Consider the following 7,319-nt stretch of genomic DNA (forward strand, 5'->3'; position numbering starts at 1 on the left):
CAAATCAGGACAGAGCTCCTTTTCATCCACTGAGGCTAGGCAAGGCAGCCTTGCCAGGGGGAAGTGATCGAAAGCAGGCACAGAGTCCATGTCATAGACAGCACCCATTCAGTTTACTAGGGGACCCACATGAAGATCAAATTGCCCTTCAGTTACATATATATAGGTGCCTAGGTCCAATCCATCTGTGCTTTTTGGTTGTTGGTGCTTCCATCTCCATTGGCCCCCATGGATCTATGTTAGTTGACGCTGTTGGTCTTTTTTTTTTTTTTTCCAGCATTCTTGTCCCCTCTGGGTCCTGTCCTCTCCTACTCTTCCAAAGGACTCCCCGAGCTCTTCCTAATGCTTAGCTGGGCATCTCAGCTTCTGATTCCATCAGCTGTAGGGTCATCTGAATATTTTGTGATGACACTACAGTCTCTTGATACAGTGACACTAGAATTGCTTAACAGTTATCGTGATAATTACAGGCTATTTCTCAGGCGTCATTATGTACAGGCATTCCTGCCACATTGTGTCCTAGACAAGGGTGGGCCACAGCAGGCCTTGGGATAGAGTGGGACTGAGTGCTAAGAGGTATTAGATTCATAGCATATACTTTTATATTAGTAGACATATATACAGTAAACTACCTATAGCAAGAAGAACCATGACACAATCAGGAATTATATAAATGTTACATTCTTAGTGTTTTGGCTATTTGTATTTGGCATCCTTGAAGAAAACATCTTTCCTATCTTGGTGCGTCTAAAATTTTGAATGTAAATCAATATCTATCATAGTTCGTCATTATTAACTTAAAATATCTATTGACCTAAAAACATCTTAGCTGTTAGGGAAACCACTAAGCTTAATTGTTAAAAAAAAAAAAAAAAGAAAAGAAAAGAAAAGAAAAAAAGAAAAAAACCTTATCTGGTCTTTAACCCTATCAGAGACTTGAGAAGGAATAAAATTGATTACCTGAGTATACAGGGAATGCAGGTTAGTAGCTTTCCAAATGAGAAGATGACAGACAGTGTGCTACCTGAGCCGTCACCCAAAACTATTATCTCAGGTGTATCAGATATGATTCTATAGAAAGATAAGGTAAAATAGTTAGATAAGGTCTTCAAAAACCTCAGAGACATACAGAATATGGCATTTAAAATGTTTTTCTTATTTTAAAGATTCATTGACAATGAGACAGGTTAGATCCTGGCAATATCCAGCCTACCTCAAAGAGGATGATGAGCATCAAAGAACTTCCTTATAGAGATGGTTTCAAATGTGGCAAACCAGTCACTGGACAAAATATCCTCATTTCTACTGCAGACAGAATTCTGCCTTAAAAAGGGCAAGCTTGGATGCAGGCAGAGTCGATAGCTAAACTCTGCCAAGACAGGGTAAGCAAGTCCTCAATAGTTCCTGCCTCACAAATATGTATGTCAGATATATTGGGTCAGAAGGCTGAAGATGATGCTCCAAAGTTCTAAAGGCCACATCTTTTAATCCATTCAAACAGTGCCATTCCCTGGTTACCAAGTATTCAAATCTTTGAGCTTATGGCAGCCCATTCTCATAAAAATGGCTTCCAGCTCTGAATGCTGCAGTTTTAGCTTCCCAGGAGCTGGAACTACAGATGTGCCACCATGCCCGGGTCTTTTTTTTTTTTTTTTTTCAAAGTTCCTTCTTTGCTCCATGAAGTCACTGTTAAATCTCCCTGAGTTCTAGAATTATTACAAGTCATTTAAACAAGCATTCTCTTTTTTTGAGAAGAAGTCTCATGTAAACAGGTTGATCTCCAGCTCGTCTTATGGCGCAGAATGAGCTGGAACTCATGATGCTGCCAAGTGCTGCAATTACAGGCATGTGTCACCACACCTAGTGGTTTGTGTGTGTGTGTTGTATGTGTGTGTGTGTGTGTTTGTGTGTGTATGTGTGTGTGTTTGTGTGTGTATGTGCGTGTGTGTATGTGTGTATGTGTGTTTGTGTGTGTGTGTGTATGTGTGTGTGTGTATGTGCATGTGTGTGTGTGTTTGTGTGTATATGTGTGTGTATGTGTGTGTGTGTGTTTGTGTGTGTATGTGTGGGTTTGTGTGTGTATGTGTGTGTGTGTGTATGTGTATGTGTATGTGTGTGTGTGTGTGTTTGTGTGTGTGTGTGTGTGTGTGTGTGTGTGTGTGTGTGTGTGTGTTGCTAGGATCAAGCCCAGGGCTTCTTGCAGGTGAGATAAGACCTCTCCCAGCTGAGCTATAATTCAGCCCTGGCAATATAAATATAGCCTATCCCCATAGTTGTGTCAGCGATAGTCTTAGACAAAAAGGTACACAACTCTTTTTCTACTGTTTGTTTCTAATCAGATAACTGACAACTCAAAACAGGGAACAATAAGATGTTATTTTTATCTCTATCCATGTTTATGTGTTAAAATCAGCAAGTAAGCATCCTGCACTCTTTTGATGCTCGTGAAAGCCTTAGGTTGTGCACTAGTTTGTAGATACAGTTCTCCTGAGGCATCCTCTTGAAGAGAGTGTCACAAACCCTAACCAGATCTGCTCCACAGCCATTGCATCAGCATCAGCATGTGAGACTGGGTTCCTCAACAGACTTTGATTCCATGTGTTTGTCAGTGCTTGTTCTGTAAATGTTGGGGACCTGGCAAGTGGCCCTAGGCCTGACTGGTGGTTTTGTTTCTTTACCACCACCAGTCAGCTCTCAAAAGCAACTAGCTCAAGAGATTCATACAAGCCACTTCTCTTTGCTTTGTGGCACAGGCTAGTGGCAGCTCTAAGCCATGGCCTGTTGATGCCTTGGGCAAATGCCAACAGGAACAGAGACTGGGCCTGTCCCTCAGGCTCTGGCTCTCTGCCCACCCCACCCACTACCCCCAGCACATGAAGCTCCTGCTGTATGCACTGTTCAAAACCATACCCTAATCACTGGGAGTTGAGTTAACCATTTTTATCAATATTATGGTGTTATAATGCATTTCTATGTTTTATATGCAACATTTTATTAGGGTTTTGGTAATTAATATTGAAAAAAGCGATTAAAAGTAACAGAGACAGGACTGACTGCAGAAATGACTCAGTAGCTAAGAGTACTTGCTATTCTTTGGAAGGGCCTATGCTCAGTTCCTGGCACCTGCACTGGGGGGCGGGGGGAGATCATAATCACTCACCACATCAGCTTCTGGGGATCCAGAGATTTTGCACACTTGTACACACATGGTGTAATACACACATACACATGAATAAAAATAAATCCTTAGAAAATAGTGATCCCTATAGAAATAGAAAAATATTAAGATTATTTTTAAAATTATTATAGATTCATCAAGAAAGAACAGACAAGTAGATGTGGTGTACACACCTATAACCGCAGTTCTTAGCTGGGACGGAAAAGGACAGCCTGAAAATGCAGTGAGGTTGTAAGGGTGGGTTAGACTGAGAGAGGAAGGAAGGACTAAACACGGAAATGACATCAGAAGGCCTGAGGCTTACTCTTCATGTTAGTGCCAATAAATAGTAACTAGGCAATCTTCTAGCCTTTCTATGACACTCATTGGCTTAAAATGTAGGTCAGAAAACTAGAAATTATTAAAGCTCATTCTTTTTCTAAAATCACTCATTGTGAGGTTTTTGTTTGGTTGGTTTTGGCTTTCTTTGTTGTCTTTTTTTTTTTTAAGGATTTGTTTACTTTATGAATATGGGTGTTCTGTCTTCGTGCACACTAGAAGAGGAACTCAGATTCTATTACAGATGGTTGTGAGCCACCATGTGGTTGCTGGGAATTGAACTCAGGACCTCTGGAAGAGCAGCCAGTGCTCTTAACCCTATAAGCCATCTCTCCAGCCCCCTTTGTTGTCTTTTCTAAGACAGGATCTCTCTGTGTAGCCTTCACTGTCCTGGACTCACTTTGTAGACCAAGCGGGCCTCGAACTCCCTGAGTGCTGGGATTAAAGGCATATGCCAACCATCTTTCCATCTTATTTTTTAAGACAAGAGTCACTTATTCAGTAGCATTAGCTTGTCACCAAGCTGTTCAGATCCTCCTGTCTCTAGCTCCTCAGCAGTGGCGTGAGAGGTGTATGCTACCACACCCAAATTTTCCCAGTGCTGAGATCTGAACTCAATTTCTCAAGCCAGTGCAGCAACCCCTTTCCTGGCTGAGCCCTAAATGAACTTTTTTCTAAATTAACGTCTAATGTTTCCATCTGAATTATAGTGTGACCACTGATTAATTGGTTGATTTCTGCAAGTTAACATACTGGGACAGCATCACTTGTTGAAGGAAATAAAACATATCTTATAAAAATTACAAAATAAATTGTATTTATGACATACAAAAGCACTCTGCTAGCAGATTTCTTGTTTTTACACTATCATGAGTATCAGGCTTACTGTCCTGTGAAAATCCACTCAGATTTTATTTCAAGTTGATCTGCTTGTTTGCTTTACCTTGCTCTTCTTCTAGACTGGGAATGTTCCATGAGGGCAAAGATTTTATCTGTTTTGCTTATTACTACATCAAAAGCACTTAGAATACTGCTTGGCAAAAGTTATGCCACATGTATAGGTGTAATAAATTAATCATTGATTTCATTGCCAATCCCTTAATTGCATAACAATAAATCTCATAGTTTACATATTATAAAGTTGTTAGTTGGCTGTAATGTGTGTCCTTTACTGTGTATGAAATTTCAAGTGTGTTAAGTATTAGCTAAGTTGGTAATGAAACCGTCTATGTATTAATAAATGTTAATGAAAAACAATACAATTACTTAAGTTATATAATTTTTTAAACCTGTTTTAATTTGGGGTTCCTTATTTCTTTCTCCCTACTCTTTCCCAATCTCTTCCAATATCCCCACACAAGGTAGGAGAGAAAGGTTAGTGGGGGGCAGGGCTGTATTTTTTCTTAGCTACTTCCTGCTCTTTATAGTCGTTGGGCAAGTTCAATCCTTGTTTCAGGATGTCTCCAGCTCCTTTACTTCAAACTGCATCAACAACTGCCAGGGAGGAAGTGCCAGCAGCCTCCCCCTTTCACGGAGCTCCTAGTCTGTCTCTCTGGGTCTGGGATTTATTCCCACTGACAAAGACCACACCCTGAATGAAATAGTTTACAGCTAACAAACATCACGCGCCCTCTGAGGAGGCAATTACCAGCTGTGGACAAACTGGAGCAGCCCCCATATCTCATATCTGGGATTAAGACAGAAACATGTTTACATATAACCCAAAACTTCCACAACAGGTTTTTATTTTTAATTTAAAAAAAAAGACTTATGTATTAATTATGTATATACATGCTTGCATGTATGCCTGCATGACAGAAGAGGGCATTAGATCATATTATAGATGGTTATGAGCCACCATGTGGCTGCTGGGAATTGAACTCAGGACCTCTGGAAGAGCAGACAGTGCTCTTAACCTCTGAGCCATCTCTCTAGCCCTTTATTTTTAATTTAATGTTTGAGAATTTCATACAAGCATGATTGTGTGTTTGAACAATTCACTCCTTCCTCTCTCACTCCTTCCATACCCCCACTCAGTTTTCCATCCAACTTCATGTACTTTTAGTCCACTGTGTTTTGTGGTGTCAGTGTGTGCATATGCATAATGTAAGGCCATCCTCTGGGGCATAGGAACCCTGCCAGGGACTGCATCCCGGTTGTGTGTGGGGGGGGGGGGCGGACTCTTCCCCACTCACTCCAGTGACCACCAGTTGGCAATAGGTCCTCACCCAGGGTTGTGATTTCATGACCTCGGCCCCCACCCATGCTAGACTGAGGCTGGCTTGATCTTATTCAGGTCTTGTGCATACAACCACAGCCACTGTGAGTTCACGTGTGAGACGTCATGTACAGAAACCACTTTCAGAGCATTCCTCCACTCCCTCTGGCTCTTACAATCTTTCTGACTGCCTTTCTGTTATGATCCCTGAGCCTTGGGAAAGGGGATATGATCCAGATGTGGTCCAGATATGATCCAGACCTGGGTATTCCACAGTTCTCTGCATTGTGATCAGGTGTTGAGTGTCGCTACCAACCACCATCTCCTGCAGAAAGAAGTGTTTCCTTAAGGGTTCCAAACCTCCCTGTGTGCATCATCAAGACAGTGGACTCTCCTTTCTCAGTGCACCAAGAGCTCATTGCTTTATAGATTCTAAGGCACAAAGGGCTAGCTATTTGTGTGGCCCCTGTCGTCTCCTATTGTAAGTCCTTGAGCCCTCTGAACAAATTTAATCTTTCTCTGTCCCGACCTAGATGAAAGAAGCTGAAATAAATGACCTGTAGCTGAATCGTGCAGTCTCTCTCTCACTGTCTCTCTCTCTCTTTCCTCTTTGTCTCTCTCTCTCTCTCCTCTCTCTGTCTCTCTCTGTCTCTCTGTCTCTCTGTCTCTCTGTCTCTCTCTCTTCTCTCTGTCTCTGTCTCTCCTTTCCTTTTTATTCCCTCCCTCCATTCCAATCTCCCTCTCTTTCTTTTCTGAGACAGAGTCTCACATGCCCCAGGTTGGCCTTGAACTCGCTATAATTGAGGGTCACCTTGCTTTCTCACTCTTCTCCCAAGTGCCGGAATTACTGTCATATTTCATATGTGCCTGGTTTATGGAGTACTGTGGATCTAACCCAGGACTCTGTGTGTCTGCTTAAACAAGCGTGTTAGGATCTGAACTACATCCCCGAGCCTTAGAGTGGCTTATCTACATAATTGCCTTGTATCTGAAAATAGATAACTCACTTGAAATGCATTAAAAATGGATATGTAACATCAACACCAGAGATAGTACCTTTTAAATTACAGCCATGTGCACAGTCAGTGCTTGACAATCTGTGCCAAGGAAAATGGAATGAATAAAAGGAAGAGACGTATTATTGTTTCCTGTTTACTTAGGAATTCAGTCACTAGCCATCTCTAAGGCTGATTTCTAGATCTGGCCTCCATTGTCCTTGATGCCAAGTGACCTGTAAACACCAACCACATGCCTAAGATAAAGAGAACAGCTCAAATTTGCACTTTAAATAATATTCCCTGGACAATTTAGAAAAGCTTGAATAGTTAGATACTCTTGCTTGTAACCAGCGTTCACACATACTTCCTAATCAGCAACACCTGGTACCTCTGGCTGCTGCTGTATCTCAGCATCATCACAGGACTGGTATGATGGTCTTATTGTGTTCCTTTAAATTCATGTGTTAAAACTTACTCAAACAATGTCCTGGCATTGAGAGTTGGAGGCGTGGGAAAGTGGTTAATATAGTGAGGTCAGAGAGAGCTGCCTTGCCTCTTCTACGAACAAGAGCACAGCAGGACGGTCCCATGAAGAGAAGACTCAAGA

The sequence above is a fragment of the Acomys minous genome, assembly GCF_964271855.1.
Source record: "Acomys minous genome assembly, chromosome: 11".
NCBI lineage: Eukaryota > Metazoa > Chordata > Mammalia > Rodentia > Muridae > Acomys > Acomys minous.